Source organism: Python bivittatus, unplaced genomic scaffold (genome assembly GCF_059951505.1).
Source record: "Python bivittatus isolate LINGU-HERP-01145 unplaced genomic scaffold, Pbiv_v1 ctg000700_np1212, whole genome shotgun sequence".
Classification (NCBI taxonomy): domain Eukaryota; kingdom Metazoa; phylum Chordata; class Lepidosauria; order Squamata; family Pythonidae; genus Python; species Python bivittatus.
In genome coordinates this window covers 104,824,744-104,850,724 of record NW_028277098.1, presented here as the reverse complement: position 1 = coordinate 104,850,724, position 25,981 = coordinate 104,824,744, and the positions used below count along the sequence as shown (strand labels likewise).

Here is a 25,981-nt window from a genome sequence, read left to right as displayed (position 1 = left end):
CTTGGTGGGTTTGACCCCCTTGGAGCCTCTGCCCGTTGCACAGTGTTCGAGTCTGCTTTGTGGCACCTGAATCTTCCCGTGGCGCTGAGAGGTCCAGAAGTGCTCTTCCCCAAAGCCTGACCGGCTGTGATTGAGTCAAGGCCTCCCAGTGACTAAAGACCCCAGACACCCTGGCACCCTCCACTGTTTGCGCAGGATCGCAGAGAGCAACAGCTGCCTGCTCCGGTGACATTCAGCACATCTTCTTGCAACCTGCCCATCCTTTCATCACCTCATCTTTCCAGCATGAACTCATTACAGGTATTTTGGACCGGAAGAAAATACAGGGGGCTGTGAGTTACCGCTCTCGATCCTGCATTTCAGACCCATCTTCGTGCCAGCTCAGAATCCGCAGGAAAAGGAGCGCCAGGCCCCATCCAGCTGAGGCGGTGTGGTGCGCCAGGCGCGGGCTCGGCCAGCCGGCCTTTGGAAGGCACGGACTGGATCAGAGCCGAGCCACGGCGGCGCTGGGGAGCAAAGGCGGCTCCTCACCGCTGCTGTGTGGAGCGCCCTGCCTGGCCCAGCTCACAAATGCACAGCAGCGGTGTGAACCGGGACCTCACCACGTGGGGCAGGCTCCCAGCAGAAGGCAGCGTCAACGACAGCTGTGGGTGCAGCGGTGGGGCTCCGCTGCCCATCCTGCCCAGGGAAAGGGCGGGGCTCCAGGCATCCCATAGGCCGCCGCCCACACCCCCCACCAGAAAGGAGCGTGGCCAGGCAAGCACCCCCTTCCTTTTTCCCCGGCTCACTGGGCCAGGCGTGGGCACTTCGAAGGGCTTCAGTACCAGCTTCTGCCCAACCCTCCCCTTGGCAGGCCTCCTCTCAGGTGCCCAAGCCTCTCGTCCATTTATGAGCCCTTCCCGATTTTATAATTCCGCTCCCCCCTTTTCGTCTTCTGCTGGCACCCGCTGATGCTGCGGAGAGCGGGCGTGAATAATTCCACCGGCCGGCAGGTTTGAGGCTCTGCGGCAGAAGGAGTGCCCTCCCTGCCCCCTCGCCCACCCTCATGACCTCGAAGCCTCAGCCAGGTCTCCAGCTTGCTGATGAACTGCAATGGCTGAGGGGGTGGGGGCGGGCCGGCCTGAGCAGCCCCCAACAGCCCAGCCGAAAGACGACTTCTGATGGGCTCCAAAAGGACCAGCGGGTGGGTTGTCTGGCGAGGGCTGCCCAAGGTGTCCCTGGTTGGCAACAGCACTCCACCTCAGAAGAAAGGCAGTGGCAATGGGCAAGGCTCGGCAGATGCTCCAGCCTCAGTGCCTCCTTATTAGGCTGCAGAAATGGGGTGCCCCGTGCCACGCCTGGCACGATCCTGAACTTCTCTCGGTTTCCCACATTCGCTCAGCCTTTCCTGCCCTGGGCAATCTGCACATCCCGGGTGGGGCAGAGCTGGCATCTGCTGGGAAGCAAAGAGGGTCATTCACATGACAACCGTTACCTGATTACTGGGTTAACCCAGTTGATTAAATATGTTTCAATGTCACTTCCTATGCTGAAGCATCCGAAAGCAGTTTACAATGAAAATAGCATACAGATATAATAAGTGCACTAAAAGAACATGAAACTACATACTACTAAAACTCTTGTTGTGTTTATCTGTTTGTCCCTTCAAGTTAACCCAAACGGTGCTTTATACCGCAACAGTTTTTGAATCAAGGTACCTAAAATCCGCTAATCCGCTAACCAAAATCTGCTAACTTAAAGAATGCGTAAAAAATCTGGGACCCATTATTCTTGTGGAATTGAAATTTCCATGATGTTCAGACCAGATTTGTTTGCAAAGCTGTGGCTGTTGCAACGTCCCCGCGGTCACGTGATTGTGATTTCCGACACTCCCTGCCAGCTTCTCACAAGCGAAGTCAGTGGGGAAGCCAGCAGGAAGTCGGAAATCGCTCCCGCTCCCCCTGCTTTTTCGCCCGCCTGTGGTCATTCTGCTTATCTGGTTAGGTAAGTAAATATTGACTTATTACTGAAGTTTGTTTGCCACTGCAATTATTTTTCTGTTTATGATATATACTCTTCTTAGATGACCACAGGACCGTCCAGCATTGGGGTAAAAAAACCGGGTCAGCCTGAAATTTAATGCTCATTCTGGTCCCATCAGACTGTGCTACCTTCCTCTCGAAGGATGACCACAGGGTTGTCTAGTATTCAATAAAATAAAAATAAAACATAAAAGGTGGGAAGGGCATTATCCCAACATCAGGCCTGCCAGAAGTCTCCAAAGTGCCCTCCAATTGCCATGGGCAATACAGTTTCATGGTATTTTGAGACAAGAAACTCAAAACCCAAGTCCTAAAATCGGCTTAATGTATTTTTAAAAGAACAGCAGGAAAAAGGACCCCAAAGATTCCAGCGGTGCCTCTCTTGCAGTATTGTCACAGCTGGAAGAGCTTCCTACAGATGTTCCACCCACACACACCCCCGGCCACGGAGTCCAATGAGCTGGGCCGGAGGAGGCAGCCACGGGCCCAGCCCTGGAAGGAAGAGGAGGAACTTCCTGCAGGTCCCAACCCCCAGGGAGAAAGGCAGTGAGCTCCCTGGGGCTTGGCTGGATGGCCCCTCACGGCCCTTCTCCCATCTCGTTCAGATGAGACACCCCAGGAAACTCCTCTGGACCCCTCCAAGCCTGAACGTGGCCTCCTCAAAAGGTGCCTGCTGGGCAGCCCCAGACCGAGAGTTCACAAACCCAGCCCACTGCCCCACAGAGCTGCACCCTGGCTCCTGAGCCGGCCAGATGTGCCAGACGCCTCAGGACGTGAATGAAGGCAAGGGCGAGGGCTTCCTGCCAAGTGCTGAGAGTCACTGGAGTATCACTAATTCTTCCCCTGTAAGCAGCGGCCGTAGATCAACAGATGACAGCATTACAGACTCGGCTGCCGGGGCAGGGGGCTGCTTCTGGCAGAGGGAGCTGCTGCACAGGCCCAGCTCAGGAGGGGGGCAGGGGGCAGTGCAGGAATCCCCTAGGCCGAGCAGGACCCCTGCAACGTGCCCAGCCACCCTCTGTCCTCAAGACAAGGGCAGGATGGGGTGCCAGACACCCCCTTCTGGCTGGCTGAGCTCCCTTCAGGGGAGTACCAAGCAGAAGGAGGGGCACTCTGATGGGCATCTCCTACTGCAGCCTCAGGCTCGGCTTGGCTCGGCTCTGGGAGCAAGGCAGCCACCTTGGAACCAGCTGCGTCTGGGCAATCTCATGGGCACCTCCACCACAGCCTTCATCCAGCTGCCTTTCAGGCCAAGACTGCACGGCCCTCGGGCCCACCCACCCACCCACCCAAGGGGGGAGGCAGAGGCAGCTATGGGGCACGAGGGATCCGTGCCAGATTCCCCAGGATCTGCCTGGCACGGCTCCCTTTCTGAAGATGCAAGACTGCAGCAGCAGAGGCGGCGGCGGCAGCACATTTTGCATAAAGTTCAATTAAATATTTGCTTTATAACTGCGCAACAAATTATTCATAAAGGCCCCAGAATCTAAGCACACATCTGCTCCAGAGAGTCAGGAAACTGCTTGGCCCTCCAAGGGAATAAAGGGGCACAGGGGAGTCCTCTGTGCAGAGCCCTGGGGATCTGCTGGCGGCCGGGCGTGGTCAGTCTTGGCATGGAGCAGGGGCAAAGCCCACTAGCACGAAGAGAATCTGCGCTGTTCTGGACAAGGCTGGAAATGGCCTGGCATCCATGGGATTATGATGCTTTTGCTGCGCCGCCTCCCCCTCACCCCACGCCCACCCCCTGCACAGAGTGCTTCATGGCCTAAGAGGCGGCCTGACTCCTTCCAGCTGCCACAGGGACCGTGGAACAAGAGTCCCTCAGGACCCACGGCTGGCTTGGCCGCTTAGCCACCCCGGCAAGCCTGTCAGGGCTCCCCCCAGGAGGGCTAGGGCGGGGCCGGGGGCTTGCATCTGCTCCTGGGCCTCCCCCACTGCAGTTCTGTGCTCTCCCACGGCTCGGCAGCCCTTCTCCAGCCAGGATACTGCCAGCCCTTTGACCTCTCATTCCAGGAGGCCGTAGCCGCGGCCACGACCATGGCAGGAAGCCAGCCCAGGGGGCGAGGCAGGGGAGGAGATGAGGAACAAGGGGATGCCTTGAAGCACCAAGGATCCTCTCCAGATCCCGGGGTCCCGCTCAGGGCCCCCTCCCCTCGTCAGCAGCCCAGCTGGTGTGGGGGTCACGCCAGGCCTGCAGGAGAGCTGGAAGCAGCCTGAGCCAAGTTGGAGGAGGCGTCTGGCTTTCAACTCTGGGGGGCAAAGAAAGGTGGGGGAGAGGGCAGGAAGAACCCAGCAGCCTAGCAAGTGTCCCCCAGGAGACTGGACCCCTGTTGCCAGGAAGCAACATGGGGGTTGGGTTGCCAAGAGCAAATGGCACCATCAGTGGAGGAAGAAAGGCAGGCGGAGGCCCCTCCAATGGGGACAGGCCCCTCAGGAAGCAGGGAGGGGCGGAAGGCCAGCCTGGCTGGAGGGCTCCAGCCAGGCAGGGGAGGGCACGCCAGCCAAGAAGGAGCCCCCTCCCCGGCCCCCATGGTACCCAGCAGTACCCTGGATCAAAGAGGGCTGCTTTTCCAGCGGGAGTCCTTCCCCCCAGGGGTCATCCCTGGAGATGGTTTCCAGACAAACCTCCCCTCCACCTTGCAGGGCCCGAACCTCGGCTTGCTCCTTCCCATCAAGTCAGCGGCTGCCTGGATGACCTTTCAACCCCCACGTGGGTCGACGTATCAGAATCTGCGGAGGCCTGAAAAAACCAGCAGAGACACCCCCCAGGCCCTGATGGCAGCCATCCAGCAGTGGGGCCCGGGTATTCTCCATCCCGCCCCAGGCCTGAATCCAGATGGACGAGCGTTCCTGCTTCCCAGTTATAGAGCCCCCCGATGATGCCCCTCTCTGGCGCAGAGCAGGGAAGGCTTCTGCCCGCCACCGAAGCCAGGCCAAGTGATGCTCTGGGTCCGGCTGGACGGGCAGCTTCCTGCACTGGTCTGCCCGGCTTTCTGGATGGAGCCGAGGGTGGGAAGTTGGGGAGGGTCCAGTTTCCACGGGTAGAGCCAGGATGAGGGCCTAGGCCACGGCTCCTCACAAGAGCCCCCCCAGTGCACATTCCTACCTTCTCCCAGCCCCACTCGGCAGAACCACTGCCCGACCCCACCGCTGCCCCTTTCCTTCATCCTGTCCCTCTCCTCCTCCGCCCCCCCTAACTGGGAAGGGCTGCCCGTGCTCCGACTCAGGCAAGGGCCCGCTTGGGCTTCTGTCGGCGGGTCCAGCTCTCGGCGGGCTCTGCTTCCTTTCACGCTGTCCAGAGCTGGCGGCTGCCTTGCACCAGGGCCGCACTGCCCTCCCCTCCGCCCTGTCTCCCGCGGCCGCGGCCTCCCCTTGCCCCCCGCCGCCCGCAGCAAGAGCCGTCGGCCGAACGGGCGGCGGGTCCTCCGCCTCCGAGGCTTTGGCCAGCGCTGGGAAGCCTCCCGACGGGGTCCCGCGACGGTTGCGGACAAGGCGTCAAGAGCCGTCGGACCGCGCGGAGGAGGCGGGTCGCTCCCCGCCGGCCCGTTCGCAGAAGCCCGCGAGGCTACCCGCGAGGCGCGACCCCAGAGCCCCGCAGCCCCCGGGAAGCGTCGGGCGGCGACCCGGCCCACGGTCGCCCCTCCTCGCGAGGCCTGCAGGGGGCGCTGCGACACTGGAAGCGAGTTGACCGCTCGCCAGATTTCCGACCTCGCGCTACCCCTGCCGGGAGTCGAGTCGAGCGATCCGGCCCGCTCACACGTTACGCAGACTAACTCCGCCGCCCAGCCCAGCGCGCCTCGCCTGCCCGAGAGCCCCGGCTTCCGCGCTTCCCGCTGCCAGAGGCGCCCTCTCACGACACGTGCCGCGCCCGAGGAGACCCGGCCCAGCGGAGCCCGTCCTCGCGGAGAGCTACTGGCGAGCGTCGCTCCTCGGGGGCTCCAGTAGCCTCGGAGCACAGAGGCCGTTTCGGGGGCGGCCCCTCCGGCTGAAGCAGCCCCGTTCCCCGCCAGCCTCCGTGGACGAAGCAGCGGGCCGGAGCCGCGGCGCCCGCGCGCTCCGCTGAGCCTCAGCGGCCGTCGGCTGCCGCCAGACGGGCGGACCCGAAGGGAGCTTTCCCGGGCACGGCCAGCGCCGGCCACCGCCCGAGGGAGACAAAGCGCCGCGGCTGGAACGTCGCCGCGGCCGCCAGAGGGGGGCAGCGAGCGCCCGGGAGCCCTCGGGGTGGGAGGCCCTCCGGCGGCGGCGGCGGGGAAAGCCCGGGCCGGGCTCGCGCACGTGAGCAGGCGAGGAGGACCCTGGCCGCGCCGGCCCATCCCCGTGGCTGTCGGCCGGGGCCGCTGAGCGCGCGCGCTGCCCGCGAGACTTCCTCCGCCGCCGCCGCCGCCGGGGCCGCGGGCGAGGCTGGGCTCTGCCGGCTCGCTCACCGCTTCGGCCGGGCGCCCGGCGCGCTCCAGCCGCGGCCGTCCTCACGCCGGCTAGGGAGCGCGCGCCCCCCGCCCACCTGCCCGCTCAGGCGCCGCCGCCTCGCCGCCGGGGCTCGGTCGGAAGCTCTGAACCGCCGGGAGATGCGCTTTTCGGGCGGTCGGAGCACCGCCGGCTGCCGCTCGCTCGCTTCCGTCTCAGGTAAGAGGCTCTGCGTCGCGCCAGACGGGAGGTGGGCGCCCGCCCCGTCGGACCGCCGACGAGCGGCTCAACTTCGCAAACTTTGTCGCCGGCTTCCTCGCCGGGGCCGCCGCGGGCCAGCTGCTCCTCTGGAGCGTCGCTCGCCCGCCGCGCCGCGCCGCGCTGGGAAGGGGCGGCCGGCGTCTCACCGGCCCGGGCGGAGTCCTGGCGAGGCCCCCGCTGGGTCGGCCGGGCGGGTCCTTCGGCTTCGGCGCCCTGGGGCTTCGGGGTCAGCCCGGGCCGGGTCCGTCCCTTGCCGGCGCTGCTTGGCTGGAGCGAGGCCCCGCGGCTGAGCCCCGGCTTCAGAAGCTCCTCGGTGGGCGCACAGGACTGTGGAGCCGAGAGCGCTTTCAGATCCGGCGAGGCCGGGCCACGAATCTCGTGTAAAGGGAGCTCCTCTCCAGATCTTGGATCGAGGGGCGTCTCTTCTGAGCCTCCTCGCGTCCTCCTGCCCAAGGCCAGTCCGCGGGGGAAGGCGGGGAGCCAGTTATTCAGCTGGGTGGCCAAGACGGCCAAGGTCTGAGAGGCGGGCAGTGGAGTGGCACCGCCACTCCAGAGGCCCCCTTGCCCCTTCCTTGCCGCCAGACCGCCCCTGAAGCAGCCTCAGCCTGTAGAGTCCAGCAGTGGACACCCCCTCCCCCCCGCCACACACCTTACAGGGCATTCTCCGGCTTTTGATGCTGGCCCTGCTCCCCAGTGCCTTTCTGAAGCGTGGGAACTGCACCTCTGTCGCCCTGGTGACTCCAATATCTGGGAAGGGGGCTTGAGGGGAGTGGGACGGGGCACCCATGTATGCAGCAGTGCAGTGCCCTTCCAGTGGCTGCCTGGGAGCAGATCTGCATGGCTCAAGGAAAGGGGAGCCCAAGGTGGGGCAGCCTTCCTGGCCGAAGGCTCATCCCCCGCCTGCCTGGCCGAGGTTGGCGTCCCTCCAAAGTCCTTTCTGTTCTGGATAGAAGACTGCGTGCATGCATGTGTGTGTGTGTGTGTGCGCGTGTTTGAGCCCTGCCATTCTTTCTGCTGCCTGCAGCAGCCTGAAAACAGCACCTTGGGGTCACAAAAGTCACTGGGCATCTCCTTTCTTTACTGGCAGCAATGGCAGGGCACGGCTTTGGCACACAAGCAGTTGAGGGGGCTTTTTACATGGCAGATCCAAAGCCCCCCAATGTGGAAAGAGCCCCCTTGGGTTCCTGAGGCTTGACCAAGGCTGCCCCAGACAGGTTTCTGCAGGCTGGTGGGCAAGTCTCCCAGGCTGTGCTGCAGGGTTGGAACTGGCCCCCGGGGCTCCAACTCTGCCGCCCTGGAGTCGGGTGGCCGAGGGATGGCCAAAGGGCACAAGCAGAGGCCAAGACTCCCCTTTCTACCTCCTGGGGAGGTCTGGCCTTGACCTTCTGGTAAGGATTCGTGGGGGGGGGGTTCCCTGTCTCCTGAGCTGAGAGGACCCCCGAGCTAGAATGGGGGAGGGCTGTGTGGACCAGGCTGCTCCTTCCAGAAACCACTGGTGATTCAGGAACCCCAAGGTGGCTGGGGGACCAGAGGCTTCTGGTTCCTCTCGCTGCCGTTGGTGCACCTGGGGGGCAACTCCTTGCTGCCTGGGCTGCTTCCCTGGGGAGAGTGAGTTGGCGCTGCAGGCTGGAGCTCTGCGTGCAGCTCCTCTCCTTGGGAGCACCGCGCCAGTGCCACCTTGGCTCATCTGGGCGGCAAGAGCGCCAGGGAGCCCTCCAGACCAGCCCCTCCTTTGGGATGATTTCAGTGCAGGAGGACCAGGGACGGGGCAGAAGCTGCAGGGGCAAAGGGTACCTCTGGGGTCGCATTCTGCTTTGGGGGGTGGAAGTGTAGGTCACAGGTTGAAGCGGGGGGGTCTCCTGGTTTGGGCTCTTTGGCGTGTCCGGAGAAGGCCTTTGGCTGCCCAGGACTAATTTTGGTCCCCAGAATGAAGCTGAACTCCTGCCCCATTTGAGGTGGCTGGTGGTGCCCTCCCGCCCCAGGGGCTGCTGCAGAGAATCTTTTCGGGACTGTGTGTGCGTGTGTGCATGCGAGCAAGCCCTTCATCCTCTTCGCAAGTGGGAAGAAGCAATAAGGGAGTCTACCTCTCCTTTGGCTGAGGGACTTCTGGGGGGGCGGGTGGGAGGGAGAATTAGATGCCAGGCTTGTCTGGCTTGCAAGCTTGTTCTTTGGCCTTGGCTGCTGGCATTTTGGCCCACTGTGGCACAGCATTTCGTTTTCCCTCCCCAGAGAAACCGCCTGGTGCCTTGAGAGCCAAGCCCATGCTGGCAGCGATGCTGCAGGTGAAGCAGGCATGGTGCTGGCATTGGAAGGGTTCTTGGGTCTGCCACTTCGCCCTGGGGCACCCCAGAAGTGCAGTTCCTAGGACTGGCATGAGTCTGGCCTGCCTGGTGGCTGCATGGTTTTGCTCACTCATGGCATTTCCTTCCTTGCAACTGGGCTTAGCAGTGCCCTCAGGGGTTGGCACTGCAAGAGCCTCTTGGGAGTAGCACGGGTGACAGATACCCAGGGAAGTAATGCTTTCTGGGGACTCGGACTGGGCCGATGCGGCCCTGGGAGAATCTCAGGAGCTTCCCTAAAGGAGAAGTTGATGGCTAGACACAGGGGCTGTATTTCTAGATCTGGGTGGCCAGGTGGAAGCCAGGGTGGCTCAGGAATTGGGGGGCTCCTTGTAGTCTAGATCAGTTGTCCGTCAAGGCAGGCTTCTCCTTTCTGGGGCCATCGGGCTTCCTGGATGCTGGGAAACTTGTAAGGCACTTGGTGCTGTTCCGGTTTAAATGCTGTGTGCTCTGGGGGTCTCTTGACCTCTGTCACGCAACAGAGTCACCAGCCTTATTTCCCAAGAGAAAAAGGCAGCTGAGCCAAAGATCACCAGAGCTCCTTTCCCAGCTGGACATCCATGTCACCAGGCTCCCTTTTCCCCCAGAAAGCAGCCATGGGAGGATTTGGGTGCCCAAGACAGACGCCTCCCTCTTTACCTACCTGGATCAGGAAGAGAGCCTGCAGGCCCCCAGTCCACCCTCACTGGGTTGGGGAGTGAGGATCCTACAGATCCACCAAAGGACAGCAGTGGGTTTTGGAGAGCTTGTCATGCCTGAATCACTTGTACTGGATGGAAAATGAGACCCCCAGAGCAGGGTTCTGGGTCTGAATTCTTTAATCCAAAAATGGGAGCAGGTCCGGGGAAGGGAAGGCTCGTTTAGTCACTTCTGGTGCTGCCAGAGGGAGCAAATAAGCTCCGCGACTGTCCTTGGTTGCGTGCAACAGCTGTGCTCCGCAAAGCCGTGCTTCCTTCGCTCATCCTTCAGCTATTCCGGAGAACCCGGTCCAGGCTCTGGCCTTGTTTTGTGCTTTCCGGATTCCTCCACTGCCTGCTCTAAGAAACCCAAAACGCTGCAACTTTCCCTCATTGCTGAAGAATCGTCCTTGTTTTATTAGTTGGCCCTTTGCTACCACTTTAGGCTTGGTTAGAGTGCTGTTCTAGTGCCCATTTCTCACTTCAGAGGGTTCTTTTTGGCGTTCTTCTGCCACCTTGTTTTTTTTAAATCACACTGAATGCAGTAATGGGATGTCATTAGCAAACTTGGCCATAGTCTCATTGATGAGCATCATAACAAGGAGTAATTTCAATTCTGAGGGGGTGGGGTGGGGGTGGTTATGCATTCTTCAGTGGTCCCCCCCCCCCCCATCTGACCTGTACTTGGTTAGGAGCTAATCTTTTATCCAAGGACTGCAAAGTTTGCTAGAAGTTTTAAAAAAGAATCTTCAAAAGCCTTTGGAAAGAATTCTATCACAGTAGTTGTTAACAATCTCAGAAGCTCTCAAATGCAGAGGGGCAAGGTTTATTTTTTTGAAAACCCCTCTGGTTATCCTTCCAGATTGCCAGACAAAGTCCCAGTGCCCTCTAATTGGCCAGGGCTAATGGCAATCCGCCTGTGGAAACTCACTCCCAGTTCTAGGGTTGAGCTCTTAATTCTCCCCTCCACCAAGAACTAACTGCCCTGTGGAACCTTTCTGAAAATTAGCATTTTATTGGCCGCTTTCCAGTTTTCTGGGAGGGAAGTTGATTTTGGGGACACATTTTTCTTAGCAGCCCAGCAACTTCTGAGTTCTTTCTGAACTCCTGGATGCATCCGCATCAGAATTTGGGTTTGGGTGGGTTTTTCTGCCTGAACTGCTGGATTTGGCTGGGGGGTGGGGGGGGGATGTAATGAGACCCAACCCAGTCTTTCAAGCACTCCTCAGTCACAAACTGAGCCTTGAGCCTTGAGTGCATTCAGTGTGAGCAGGCAGGAGAGCTGAACTGTGGGATTTCCTGCCAGCTGAGGAGTGGGGTGCCCAGGGAAGCCAGCTCCACAGGGCTTCCCAGCCTGTCTCTGGCCCCCCAGGCCTGGCTGCTGAGCTTCCAGCGAAACAGGAGCCAGAGAGCCTTGGGACTCTTTTTATGGTGTTGTATTGTTGCTCCAGGAACTCTGTGGAAGCTTTTGTTGCATGCAGTAATTAAAGGGGTCGTCTGATCTTTTTCCATGTAGAAGCAGCTTCTGTGGGCGATCCTGGGCCTTTGTGGCCATGGCATTTGCTTCAGGGGCCCTTGCTGGACGGTGCTTGCCCGTGCTGCTTCCTCTGGGCCAAAATGGCACTGTTGGCTCCAGGCCAGTCTCCCAGGAGATCCTGTGCATACGCACACGTCAGGCCACAGCTCTGTGTGCCTGTGTCCCGGGGAGCTGTGCCCGCCAGGTGCACAGAGCACCTGGGCTGCAGGCTCCCTGCCTTCTTCCATGGAGGCAACAGTTAGCGGTGGTCCAGAATTCAGTTTCTGGAGACCCTCCGCTGGGAGGAGCCCCGGGGCCATAGAATCCAATGCCCTGCTCTGCGCAGGCATCCCCACTGAAGTGTGGGGGGGCTGGACGATGCGCCTTCTCAAGGCTAAAGGTCAGACTCAACACATGTGGTGATTACATGCATGCATCCATGTACTTTTCTTGGCTGTCATCCAGAATGGGCTTACCCGTGCCCAGCTCCTCCAGATTCTTTAACTTGGGTACTAGTCCTTGGAAGATCCGTGTTACCCAGAACTGGACACAGGGCCAGTTCTGGCCAAAGCAGAATAAGCTGTTAGTTCCTGAAAGCTGGAAACTGTACTACTGGGGTAATTGGCATGTTTGTCCAGGGGTAGGACCCACATCAGAGAGCTGAGGCCTGCGTAAGGTGTAAGGCTTAAGGTCCCCCGCCACCCCGGGCATCAGAGGGGTGTGGCCAAGGGGCAGCTCCTCTTGGGTAGCTGTGGTAGCCAAACTTTGTGGAATAGGCTGGCTGCCACGGACCTGTCTGGCCCTCCAGGTTTTCAGAAATCACTCAGACCTGGTTGAAGGCGAGTTTGATGCCTCGCTGTGGAGTCCTTAACTGGTTGATTCTATTGATGGCCTTCGTTGGGGCTTTGAGTTACCGTTTCTTGTCGATCCGGCCAGAGGGGTGGCATCTACGTGCTGTTAGCCACCCGCCAGGCTTCTCCAGTGAGCTCTGGCCGGGTTGGACTGGATGGCCTCCGAGGTACCTCCGAGGTCGCCGGGACGTCTGCTGTGCTGCAGGTCGGTTGCGGAGCAGGGCAAGGCGGCGGCGGAGTCCCCGATGCTCGGGCAGCCGAGGACTGCGGTCTGCTGCCTCCGGCGCTGCGGGTCGCCCCTCGGTGGTGGGGCTTGCGTGGAGGGAGCGGGCAGGGCCGCGCCGACGAGGCGGCCTGCGGAGTGAAGGCGAGCGGCAGCGACCCGGCGCGAGGACGGAGGGCAGGGCGGCGGCGTCCCCCCCACGTAGTTGCCCCGGCCGGGCCTTTTCGGGCACGAGCGCTCCTCCCCCGCTGCCTGTCCGCGTCTGCGGGCTGCTCGGCGCAAGCCTCCTCCGCCGGCACCTGCCAGGCCCGGCCTTCGGGGCTCGTGGGCAGCTGGGCCGGGCAGCTCTTCTGGCGGAGGGAGGCGTCCCCACGCGGGCCTGAAGCAGCTGCCGCTCCGGCCGTCCCGTCCGATCAGGCCGGTGCTTCAGCGGAGCGCCTGTCCTCGAAGACGGCTGTGAGGCTGGGCCGGCCCTCGGAGGCGGTCGGTCTGCGTGGGGCTGCCCGGAGGCCTTCCTGCCCTTTCTCCTCCATACCGCGCGAGAATCGCCCCCGCCGCTCCCCCCCGCCGGTGGAAGGCCCCGGGGGCGTCTCCCCCCGGAGCTCAGTGCCCGCCCGCCCCGCCGCTGCCTTGTCTGCTGCTTCTCCGGGCGCTGTTTGCAGGCGGGCTTTTAAGCTGCTCCGGAGCGTCTCCTGCCAGGAAACCCTGCTTGCGGGCTATCTTCAGGCGCCAGCATGCCTGTGGCTCTTGGGAGGAAGGCAGGGGGCGAAGGTGCCCTATGTGTGGGGCAAGGGATTTTCTGCCACTCCCCCAAAGAGCAGTCCAGGACTGCCTGGTGCTGGAACGCCTCCATCCTCCCCCTCCCCCCTCCCCCTTTCTGAGCGCAGCACCCACCTTGGGCGACAGGCTCCCTGTCCTGCGCTTGGCCGGCAAATCCCTGCTGGTGACTTCCCGGGGAACCTGCTCATTACTGAGGAAGGGTGGGGGAGCCACTCCTTCTCTGCCTTGGGGGGCTGGAGAAATATCACAGAATCCTAGGGGTGGAATCCTTGTATCATCCTGGAGAAATGGCAGTCCAATCTTTTCTTGAAAGCCTCCAGTAATAAATGAATCGGGTCCGGTTGGGAAATCCTCCATTGCTCCCCCCCACCCGCCCAGCTGGAGCCCTCCTGCTCTCAAGGGAAAGGCTGCTCCAGGGCTCTTGGGGCCCTTGCTGTGCGCCATCTTCAGCGCGCCCTCCCTTTGGGGCCTTGGTTCTGTTCTGAGAGGCGGGGACGGGGCAGTGTGCGTCCTTGCAAGCAGTCCGCCGGCTCCTGCTCCACAGGCCTTTCTCCTTTTGCTAGTTGATAGGAGGGTTCGGTTTGTGGAACAGGCTGCACAGTTAATGCGAGGCTACAGTCATTCATTCTGACTGCAGCACTCGGGGGTTCTACCATTCTGGGGACTGGAAGCGGAGGTTTTCTGCTGGGAATGAATGTCACAGCACAGTGGACACAGAAATGAAAAGCTATTAATAATGATCCTGGGACTTCACTTCCATCAGCTGTTTATTTAAAGGTGCTCCGTATTCAAAGCCACCTGATTTATGTGGGCAATAACAGGCGTAGGCCTGGGATCGCTTTTTTAAGCAAGGCTAATGGGGTGAAACCATCACACTGCGACAGCAGAGATCAAGCTGGGAAAATGATACTGGAGAGAGAAATAAGCGATTGCTTGTATTATCCAGGATCTGTGCTGGAGAAGGAGCTGCGTGCGCGTGGGCAGGCGTATGTGCGGGCACCTCCGCTTGGCTGCTGGCAGCATTTACGAGGGCTTTTATGCCCCTTCTGCCTCTTCTCTCCCAGCTGGATTTATTGGCTGTGAAAGGATATAAAAATTTGATTCTACTAGACAGCACGCTAAAAGCCTGTTTCTTGCATCATGCGTGAGCAGGACTTCTCTAGTGAGTGGGAAGAGGGAGGGCACTTGTGCTGGGGGGGGGGAGGCGGCGTGGCTGTTCTGCTCCAGAAGAAGGGGGGATCCTTGCTTGCCCCATCAGATCATCGGCGCGTCCACAGTCTACAAATGAGGCTGACGCCCAACCAGGGAACTTGCCTGTTCCGCTCCAGTTCTCTGCTCTGACTGACCTGCTCCAAACAGGGTCTCGGACAGGGCTTCTTCCCATCAGCTGCTGAGATCTCTCTAGAGAGCCCAGGCACTAGAGCCAGCACTGCCCCCCTGCCCCCCCCCCCCCGTTATTTGCAGCACCCTGGCTTTGCTTTTCTCCTGCCCCATCATTTCCTCCAGGGCATTCCACATTCCCCTTCCAGAAGCCCACTGCACTGGTCCTGCTTGGCCCTGGGGCAATGACCAGAATCCTAAAGACGTCTGTCCAAGGACTGGATCTGACTTTGGAATGCTTCAGTGCTTTTATTGTACACTGTGTCATGTTAATGATTTTGCGCACTGCCCTGGTATCTGTAAGGACAAGGAGTGATTAACCGTGCTTTAATAAAGAAGAAAGAGAAAACCGTGCCATTCCCATGCAGCTGTCCTGATTTCTCAAGCTGACACACACCCACACCCACACACTTCTTCCCCAGTTTGCAGTTGTACCTTTGGGGTTTGGGTTTTGAGGACCTCCCACTCATCTGGAATGGACAGTGTGAAGCCACAGTTGGAGGCCAGTGTCCAGTTCTGGGTGCTGCATTTAAGGAGCTGATCACACGGTGTCTGTCCAGAGAAGAGCAACCAGGGGCTGAGTATACTGCAAAATGTCCCTTGCGGGAAGGATGAAAAGGCAGAGGGCGTTTCGCCCACAGAAAAAATGGCCAAGGAGTGGCCTAATCATGTTCTTTGCATATCAGGAAGGGAGAAAAGCGGTTTCTTTGCTGCGGGGAGCAGGATTGGAGACCCTCGGGGTGGAAATTGCAGCTGAGCTGATTTTAGCAAATCCTAGGGAAAGGGGCCGAGGCCAAGAGCTGCGTGTCACAGGGTTGGTCTGCCCCAAGGGAGGGGTCTCTGTGGCCGGAGGGCTTCAGCAGAAGCTGTGGGGCCACTTGTGTGGGAAGCCAGAGCCTCATCCTGCCTGGAGGTCTTGGGGCTGAGCAGGGAACAAGCCGCCAGGGAGAGTAAAAGAAGCTTATAGAATTACTCTAAACCACTTTTCAGTCTTGGAAGTGGGTGGCATGCAAACTCTTCTATAATAAAGTGTATATAAATAAAATTGTGGGTAGTGCAGAGAAAATGCACATCCTCCTCCTCCTCCTCCTCCTCTTTGAGGAAAGGAGAAGGACCAGAGGAAAGTTCCCAAGGTTTCGGATGGTGCAGAATTCGTAGGAGTGTTGCCAGTGGCCGAGGCCCCTTGAGTTCTGTGCAAATGCTGAAAAGCAGGCAATTGAGGCAATTGAGCTCCTTCTGTTGCTGCAGAAGGCAGTGTTTAATCGTACCATGGACAGAGCCCTGGGGTGGCTCCTCTTGATGAGCAGCTGAGTGGGGAGGAGATGACAGAGAACTGGGGGACCAGAGGGGGTTCAGCTGTGTCCTTGGAGGGGCTTTGAAGGGACCAAAGAGGGAACAGGCAGCCTCCTAAAGGCTCTGAAAGTGGCAGCCGGTGTGTAAAGCACCAGGAAGACTCCAGGGAGTCACAGTGGGGCAGCGGCAATCCTCACGTGGCGACTGAGCCCTCTCTTAGCTGACCAGGAAGACAGAGATGCCACGAATCCGTCCTGGACTGGCCGGGCTGGCCCAGCATCTGGCGGGTGCTGCAGGGAGACAGGCAAAGAGGACTGTCCCTTGGGGGCTGCAGGGGGGTTGGATCTCATCCCACTGAGATTTCTCTCCTGAATGCAGGCGGAGGACAAGGCAAGGTGGGCTGAGGAATGGGGAGCGGGCAGAGGCTGCCCCAGCTGGCACAGAGGCGCTGTCTCTACTCTGGAAGCTTTGGGACAAGGGCTGAAGAGGCCTGTGCAAGAGCACTCTGCACATGCTCATTGTCCTCTTGGGGGCCCTGCCTCTGACTTCCAGGTCCACAGCTGCCGCCTCCTTCCTCCTGATGGAAGCACCAGCCCGTGGGCAAAGCCGAGACTTGCTCAGCTGCCAAAGTGTGTGAAGGGGAGGGGCCTGGTGGCCGAACTAGTTTCCTTATCTCCTATTCTATCTGGTTTCTAATTCTTATTTAATGAGTTCCCCTGAAAATAAGAAAATCATTGGAACAATTTTCTTAAGTGTGAAAGATTAGTCTGCAATTGGCATTAAAGGGGCTAATTACCTCCATTCTTCCACAACCCTGACGGGCAGGCAGGCAGGCAGGCAGGCGGAGGGGATCCTCTGTTATTCCATCTGCTGCCTGGGCGGGTGGGTGGGAGAGCAGTGGGCTGGCTGCTGCCCTTCCCCCTCTGGGGAGGGAGGGGCTCCCTTGCCTGCCCTGCCCACCCAGATGGGGCGAAGCAGAGGCGCCACCAAGCATCATCCCTGTAGCCTGGCTGCTGAGGACCCCAGGTTGTGAGCTGGGAGGCAGGGCCAGCCTTGGCCCCAAAGGGTGGTGGGGAAGCACCACGTGTACCCCAAGAGACCTGCCTGCACCCCACTGGTGGGGCCTCACTTCTAGAAGGTGAAACCATGCAGAAGACCCTTGGGAAACCAGTCCAAGGAGGACTAGCCTGGGCCCTGCCCTCTGTCAGATTGACAGGTGGGGCCTGAAACAGGGCGACCTCCTCGTGCCCCTGCAGCCACTGCTGGGTGGGGGGGCCGAGCCACGGGCCCTCCCAGGTGGGGGCTGAGCAAGGCGAGGCCCCCGCAGCCACCACCAAGCCGTCCTGCTGCACTGCTGACTGTCCCTGGCTTTCGGCCTCTGTGGTGCTAGTAGGAGGGGGACTGTCACCTTCATGAGGCAGTGGGGAGCAAAAAGGGGGGAGGGTTGTTTTTTAGCCAAGGGCTGTTCTCAAAAGGGTCCGTGTGGGAAAGGCAGAGAGGGCTGAGGGTGTCCAGATGACCATCTTTCAAAGCAATAATGCTAATGGCGGATTTCAAGTGTCTGGACATCAGCTGGGAATCTGTCTACCAAGAGTCTGAGGACCAGCCAATTCCTGGGCTCCTTTATTGACAACTTCATTTGTTAGTATGTGAAAAAAGGGACGAGGGATCTGCTACCCCGGACCTGATCCTCACCAACAAGAATGACCTGGTTCAAGAAGCGAAGATGATTGCCACCTTGGGGGAAAGTGATCAGGTTATCCTTGAATCTGTGATATCTAGAGGAGGAGGAGATGCACGTGTCAGAACAATTTTGATGGAAGATGCCAGTCTTGGAAGGGGGAGACCTGGTTTGGCAGTAGTGCCTATGAAAGGGGTTTGGATGTCTGGTGTGGGTCTTCTGGGCTGTGTGGCCGTGTTCTGGAAGTTTTGTTTCCTAATGTTTCGCCAGCATCTGTGACCGGCATCTTCAGAGAGCAGGAGCAGAGACAGGAGCAGTTCTCTCTGTGCTCAGGATGAGGTGACCCTTTTGTGGGTATTTATAGAGATCTGAGGGGGGGGGGATTGGGGGTGTGTGGTGGGGGGGTTAGGGGTGTGGGGGGGGTGTGGGGTTAACAAGTGGCTGCTTGTTTTGGTGTCAGAATACGTGTGTATCTTCCTGGGGATTAGGCAGGGTTTTTGGATGTCTTTGTCAACCGCAGTTGAACATGAGCCAGCAGTGAGATGCAGTCGCTAAACAGAAAAATGTTATCTTGAGAAGAGTAAGAAGGAGCACCCAGTCCACATCACGGTCAGAATTGTCCCCCTTGACTTGGATCCCACTTCGAATACTCTACCCAGTTGTGGGCACCACAGTTCAAAAAGGACAGTGACAAGTTGGGGCAAGGTCACAAGAGGGCTACTAACATGGCGAAGGGTCTGGAAACCAAACCTTGTGAAGGCCTCATCCTACAGAAGAGATGGCTGAGGGGAAATCGCGATAACCAACTTCAAACTTCTGAAAGGTTGCCACGCAGAAGGGGGAGTGGGCTCTCTTTCTTGCCCCAGAGGGCAAGGCCAGAGCCCAGGAAGGACTACAGGGGAGGAGGTTCAGGCAGGATGCCAGGAGGACCTTCCTGCGTGCTTGAGCCATCAGTCAGTGGAACAGGCTGCCACGTGAAGTGGTGAGCTCTCCTTCACCGGAGATCTCCAAACAGAGGCTAGAAGGTCATCTGTCATAAGTGCGTTAGTGGATCCTACATGCAGCTAGGTCTTCTTCGAGGATCCTTCCAACATACGCTGTTGTGAACTGTCTGGATGCTCCGGTGTTACATTTGCCCCCAGCAGCTAATATTTTTTTCCTAACGTTCGAGCGAGCTGCCACCTCTATTGTCCTGATGGAGGCAGAGAGGCCGAGCTGTGACAGCAACTGCACCACAGCCCACAGCTCGCATTGCGGAAGAAGTTGGGCAGGAGGGTCCAAAGTAGAACCATTCAAGAAATCATCCTGAAGAAGGAGGAGATGGGGCCACCCTTTCCCAGCCCCCTCCAGCCCCAGCCTGGACCTTTCAGGCCTTTTAGGGTTCAGCGGCGACTCCACCTTTTGGGCTGGGCCAGAAATCCAGCCCCTGATCCAGAAGATGACCTCCCCACCACTTCCAGGCAGGCACAGAACGCAGCCCATCCTATCCGGGGCAGAAGTGGGAGTGAAGGAAAAAGGGCATTTTTTAAAATGCAGCGCCGTGGAGCCGTTGAAGTCCCCCCTCCAGTTGAGTGTGTCCAGGGAAGGGGAGCCCGGTGCCCCTCTTCCTTGGGCCCTCCTTTTCCTAGCCGTCGGCCAGAGTCTGCCTCCCTGGAGCTCCAGCCCTTCATCCCGTTGCGGTGTTGGAGCAAGAGGCGCCTGGGCCCTCTCAAGCATCTCCAGGTTCCTGCTCAGTCTTCCTTTTTCAAAGCTGAACGCGCCCACTCCTTTCGTCTTCCTTGGTGGAGCTGGTCTTCAGGTCTCTTGCCTTCTCCAGTCTCTCTTAAGCGTGATGCCCAGACCTATAAGGGATGTGCCAACCATGCTGTTGCTTCCTGTGGTTGGGCAGCTGTGCCGATACAGCCTGAAGTGACATTTGCCCCCTTGTTACCCACATCCCACTGCTGGCTCAGTTAGGGCAACAGCTTCGATTCCAAGGTCCCTCCTCCTACTGCACGCTGGTGCATTTTCCTACAGGAAGAACTTTGCATACCCTTAATTTTATGATTCATTAGATGCTGTACATTTTCCAAAATCCCCGGAAAGTTGGGCTTTCAGCAACTTTTTAATATTTAAAATGTCTTTCATTCCAGGAGGCTTGGGGTCTCCTCTTCCTCGGCCCAGAAGCCAGTCCTGTTCTGGCTTTCCCCGTAGCGCAGCAGACTGGATGGCTGGCCCTCGGAGGCCACTCTCTCGGAGCAGGGCGGCAGGGCTGCAGCGGTCTTCCCCGCCACCAGCCTCAGCCCGAGCCTCGGTTTGGCCTGCTTCGGCCGTTCCCTCCCTTCCATGCTCTGGGTGGAAATCTGAGGCTGTGGGAAAGGGGAGGAGGCAGGTGGGTGGGGGGAATTGTGCTCGTGGTCCATTTTCCATTTAACCAGCCATATTGAGTGATAAATAATTCATATTTCTGCCAAACATTTGATTAAAAGAAGCCAATTCCTTCTCTGTTTGTCAGGGGGCAGAAAATCCATTTGATGTTTTCATTTTAATCGGTCCTGTTCACTCTGAATGCTTTAGTGTCCTTGCGGTCCCGGTCCCGCTGCAGCAGGAGCCACGGCTGCCATCTCCCGTTTCTGTGGGGCTAGCCGCGGGTGCTGAGCTTGGCTGCAGAAGCCCACCCCGCCCTTTTGGGGAAGGGGATGGTTGGCTGCAGGCCAGGGAGTCTTGGCGTTCTGTTCTCCTACTCGTTCAGCAGTCCTGCTCCCCTAGGAGCAAGGGCGAGGCCGCGCAGCCTAGCACTTATCCTGGGGGGGGGGGGGGCGTGGCATGTGGGTAGATGGGGGCGTAGTGTGCTTGCCATTGTCCTGGAGAAGGAAGCTTTGCAGGACAAAGTCACTAATTTCTGCCTGTGGCGGGTTGCAAGGGGTGGGCGTGTCAGCCCCCAGCCCTTCAGCTTTGGGAAATGGAGGACTTTGTGGGAAGATCATGCTGGCTTTCACACTGACCAGCACCCACCAGTTTCTCCCAGCTGACCCTCACCCTGATCAGGGGGCGGTGCGTGTGTGTGCATGCACACGCACCCAGTGGCTGGCTGGCTGGCTGTTTATTCCCTGGGGAAATCTCGCCTGTGTTGAGCTGCCTGCCCTGGAGGCAAACTTTCCTCCACCCGAACTTGGTGGCCCAGGTTGGCTTCAGGCTTCCCTCCAAAACCCGGCTCCCCCAGGAAGGTGGGGTCCTCACCCTCTTCCTTGGAGGCTTTCCCAGCTTCTGGACAGGTGACATTTCTAGGAGGTGCTTTGCTAGCATTTTCCCTTTCTTCTTCTGTCCATCTTGAAAGGCCAATTAATGCTTTGTATCCGTGGAGCTGAAGCATGAAACTTCCCTGTTTGGTGAAGAATTATTGCAGAGCGAGACGGTTCTGGTTGTAAAAGCCCTCTTCCCCGAGGGAGACACTGAGATGTTCTTTGCAATTAAAATTTCTTTCAAACTCGGACCAAAGAAGATTTGGAAAAGAAATATTTTGAGTTGCAAAGACCTTTCCCAAACAGGGACTGTGTGTGAGTTTTAACAACACCCCTTCCTTCTTCCCCATCTCCAAAGGCATTGGCCAAATGTTGGTGGAAACCATCAACCTGCTGATAATTAAAATTTCAGTGTGAGGAGGGGAGAGGGAAGTTCTGCCCCCTGCAGGCTTCAGCAGCCAGTATTTGGGAGGGGGGAGAGGTATCCTTATTTCCTCCTCCCCCCCAACTTTGGTGTGTTACAGCCCAACTGAGAAGAAAAGCTGTGAAGAAGGTCCCCCACCAGGAAAGTAATTCCAAGAAGCCAGAAAGAGGAAGCTGGCGATTTACTTCAAGGACAGAAAGATTACACTTTTAATAAGTATAATGGCTTTCTGGTCCCTTTATTATTAAAACTGGAGTGTGGTTGGGATTATTAAAGGGGTCTTTTGCTTCTTGTGTTGCCTGCGGATCCAGCCCACTCCTGGGCAGGACACAAGAGCTCTCAGACCTCCGTCTCCTGCCCACCTGGGATGGGGTGCATCTCGAAGGGGTGTGGATGCTCCACCCGGGGAGGAGTGGGCTGGATTGACCTGGGAGCCCCTTCTGGAGACGGGGGTGTGGCCATATTTTCCTGGGCAGCCATCTCTAGCCAGTAGTTTGGCTGCCTGGCACAGCCACCTTACCAAGAAGGATCAAGACAGGGGCTTTATTTTGAAGCCACTGGTGGGAGCAGGTGCCCACTACTTCAGGCCCATGAGGGATTAGTCAGTCATGGGGAGGCACCACCTGCTTGCTCATCATCTCTTGGAAGAGTTGGGAATTGGCCCCTATTCCTACAAGAGAGAGGAGATGGGGGGCAACAGCAGCAGACTTCCAGCTGGCCAGGTGCTTGGAGGAGCAAGTGGTATTCAAATTTCCCAAGGTGCTTACTCCGGTTGCACGCTGACTCCTGCTGACTCCTGCATAGCAGATCCTGGGAAATGAAATGGTGGTGGTGCTCCTTCTCCTCCTCTTCCTCCTCCTCCTCCTCCTCCTGCTGTCTCCCACCCCCGCCCGAAAAGGAGAGTTAAGTGGAATTGAATCTTGTTTAAGGAGAGAAGAGCCGTTCCATAGCTCTGTAATTTTCTGCGCTGGGAGAACCTGGAAAGGAATTTGCGGGGGGAGTAATCACAGGCTCACTGGCCCATTGCAGCAGGATCTGTCCAGGGCTGCCTCTCCGTGCCAGGCCCAGATGAGATGCCCGGCAGGCAGTCTGATCCTGGGCCAGTGCTCGCCACGCTTCTGGGGGGTTGCTGAGCCCAGCCGGGAAGGGGTCTCTCTCTAGGGCATCCCTCCTGGGGGTTGGTGCGGGGGCATGGATTATCCGTAGCCTTTCCTGGCCGAACTGGGCCGTGTCCTGCCTGGAGGGTGCAAAGCGGGCGGTGGCTGCTCCTCGGGTCAGGGACCGCCCCTGCGTTGCTGCTACTGGCCCTGGCTGGGGGGGAGGGGGCCGAGCCCCGGCCAGCTGTGGCTCCCGTGGGGGGGGTCTGGCTGCCCACCCCCTCCCTGCTGGACAGCCCCCTCCTCCCTCCGCCACAGCCCCAGGAAGAGGCCCCATGCCGCGCTCGCGAGGGCTGCCGGCGGCTCCCCTTCTGCATCGGTAAAACGAAATAAATATCGACACGGACGGGATGCTATTCAATTTGTCCTGATCACTGGGCTGCGGTGAGTTCTGACAGGGCAGAGTGTAAAACATAAGCTCAGGATGTAATTTCTACTGTCAACATGATGTACAGTACAGTTCTGCCAAACACACACTGACAAAGCGGAGGGAGGGAGGGAGGGAGGGAGACACGTGCCGCCGCCGCCGCTACCACCAAGCCCGGGGAAATGTGGGGGCGTGCTGGGGGGGCTGGGTGCCAGGCTCCAGCCCTGACGGGCCGGCCAAAGGGGTCCCGCGAGGTCGGGAGGGGAGCGGCCCCCCTCAGAGGAGGCAGTGGCACGGAGACAAAGGCCACGCTGGGGGGAGATTCCCCAGGCAAGTTCTGGTTCCCACAGCAACCGTTGCCCAGGCCTGGCACGTGTAGGGGGGGACACACTTGCTTGAGTGGTCTGGATGTACACGTGCGTTGGCTGCACCCAGAAGGGCCTGCCCAGCCTCCCGGGAGCAAGTGGCCCTGAGACAACCCTGGAGGTTGTCTGCAGACTTCTGAGGGGCCCCTCAGCCCCAGGCCAGGCGCCCGTGAGGAAGCTGCCTGGCTTAGCCGCCTGCTCCGTCCTCCAGCGGCCTGGTGCCCCCTTGGCTCCGTCGGAGCCGAATGCCACCACTGTCCTCTCGGCCTGCTCCCCATCTCAACTCCCAGGGAGAGGCGGGGATCCTCTCTGCCGCCCTGGCCCGAAGGAGGCAGAAGCGCGGAGGGGCACCCCCTGACCCCATCAGCTTCTACCGCCTAGAAGAGCCATCTTCCCTCTCCCTGGGGACGCAGGCAGCCCTCCCCACTGCCAGGTACCAGTCCCCTCTTGGCAGCCAGCAGTCAGCCAGGCACCTGCCCCCTCCCCGCCGCATGAGGTGCCACTTCCCCAGCCTCCAGCAAACCCTCCCCTCCCGTGGTAGAGACCACATCAGGAGGCTTACGGACAGCAGGGGCCCCTTGTTCCTTGGGAGCGGGCGTCTTCTGGTAGGAGAGGCAGGACGGCTGCTGACGGGCGTGTCTTGGAAGATGGCACCGGAACCGTTCTTGAAGGAGGGGGCAGCAGCGGCCCTCCAGGCTGCCTCTGGAATTGGAGGGCAGGCTGCCTCCCCAGGCTTTGGAAGGTAGGACAAGGGACTCTGGTGGCACTCCTGGCTGCCCTGCCCTGCCCTGCCCTGCCCTGCCCTGCCCTGCCCTGCCCTGCCCTGCCCTGCCCTGCAAGTCCATCTGTCTGTCCAGCGTCCGGACTTCCATCCTCCCCACCACCCCCTTGCTGAGCACCTCAGAGCGGCTGGGTTCACCCAGTCTGCATGACTGGGCTAAAATGGGGCTGTGTGGGTCGTGGCTCGGCACATGGCAAGTAGCCGTTGTCTTCGTGTTTGGTGTGATCCAGGCCTTAGCTTTAAGCCCAGGTCATGCAAATGCAACCATTGTATTCTCTTAACCCAGGTTTAGGGTTCAGCACGTGGTTTAAGCAAGCCTCTTTAGTGCGGATGACGACAACAACTCTGGGCCGAACACTGCGCTTGATGTGGCCAGGTGGGAGGTGGGCTGGTGGAGTTGCTCCTGCCGTTTCCTGGGTCATAAATCCTGACTGCCCTGCCGTGCCCTGCCGTGCCAAGCTTGCCAAGACAAGGACTGGCCTCTGCGCTGTCCAAGCTCACTTGCCCTGAGGTGCTGGGTTCCCAGCTGCGGGTTTGAAGGTCGGTCCTCTCGTGCCTTGGGACGCATTTGTCTTTCCTGGAGCACATCTTCGATGAGGCGTGGCTGAAGAGGAGAGGGGAGCAGCCTGGCATTGGCTCAGAGGCCTAGAAGTCGAGGCGGCTGTTTTTTGAAAGCCACCATGCTTCTCTAAGGGAACAAACCTTACAAGGAACGAACCATTCCTTCTTGGCTTCTTGGAAACCATGCCAGCGCTGCCATCAGCATGAGGAAGGAAGCCTCCAAGTCGTGGCGGCCAGATTAACCATCTCGCCTCCTCTCCAGCCTGGAGGAGCAGCTACGCCTGGCATGACTCGCTCGCCTGGAAGCGCCGGCTCCCTATGTGCCAGGCCTGCCCCCTGCTCCCCCCCGGCCTGCCTCGGGTCTGCCTTACCAGGCCTCGCCCGAGAGCTGTGGCCGTGTCCTGCACGTGGCCCTCTGGAATGCCCCGCTCGGGGGCTTGCAGTTCAGCAGCTACGCCCAGCTCTAGTCAGGCTGGCGCGGGTGCCGCTGCCGTGCTTGCCAGAATTAGCACAGCAGGAACTCCCCAGAAAAGGGGGCTAAAAGTATAATGGAATAAAGAACAAGCGGTCGATAACTCCCGTTCCCTTAGGATATGGGCCAGGAAGGGAGGCTGCAAGGCAGCACCCGGGCATGGAGTCGCACGGGCCGAGCGGCTGAGGCAACACTGGTTCGGTCTGCTGGGCTGAGTCTGGGGTCAGCCACACTCTCTGGACCCGGCCACTGTTGGGATCTGAAGCAGGGGATACCGTGCAAGAGAGAGACCTGAGGAGAGAACGTCCTGAACCTAGTGCCTGGGCTTCTTGGACAGCCCTGCTTTGGGACACGGGCCGGAGGCCCGTCAGAACCAGGAGCCGAGAGGAGGCGTCCAATCCGCCCCAGCCCGGCCCTCCTTCCACAGGAAAGGGCTGGAGGGGTGGGTTTCACGCCAGTCCAAGTAGGCGTTTGACTGGATCGCTGAGAGGAGACCGTGGGATGGAGAAGGGGCGGAGGAGGAATGCAGCGTGCGAATCGCATGAGGGTGGGGGGAGCGTGCAAAAGCCTCGCACGGAGAGGACAGCGGGGAGGGTGGGGACCACCAAGGGCAGCCTGCCGGGTGCCGCTGTCTTCCTGGAGATCTTCGCGGGCTTAAAGCGGGCTGAACAAGTTAATCTGGGGCGCTGTTTATTTCACGTGCCGACTTTCCAGCAAGGGGCAGGAACAACTTTTTTCTTGGGCTCCATTTGTAAATCTCCAACAGTTCAATAAAGCTAAGAAATTATCTTCAAATGTATGCCTGGAAATGAAAGAAATGTGTTTGATAGTGTTTTCATTTTAAAAAGGATTATTTATTTTCAACAGCACAGAAAGCTACCCGTTGCATCCCTGGGCAACAGGCGCGTGCAGAAGATGTGCTTTCTCTCTCTCTGGCATCTGGTGAAACGGCCGGAGAAAACGTGTTTCTCCGATGCAGGGACAGGGAGGGCCCTCGGGGTCTGCCCTCCGACGCTGCCGCGGGTTGGCTGGCCTTACAGTGCGCGTGCGTGCGTGCGGGTCTCCCAGCCCTCCCCTTCAGGAGGGGGCAGGACACCCCTGCTGCTCATCAGCTCTGAAGCAGCCCCTTGGTGGGCGCAGGAGTGTAGCCGGTCAGCCGCTGCCTTCCCTCCCCCTCCCCCTCTCCCCTGCCCCCCCCCCGCCTCCA

General features: G+C 59.3%; 1 protein-coding gene across 1 annotated transcript in view; it reads left to right on the top strand.

Moving 5' to 3' along the window:
- The first annotated feature begins 5,813 nt into the window (after positions 1–5,813).
- The window catches only part of CDH22 (cadherin 22), a 79,964-nt gene continuing 59,796 nt past the window's right edge, over positions 5,814–25,981 (top strand). The window contains exon 1 of the mRNA XM_088154457.1: positions 5,814–6,644. The gene's annotated coding sequence lies outside the window, so the exon portion shown is untranslated. The remainder of the gene's footprint in view (positions 6,645–25,981) is intronic.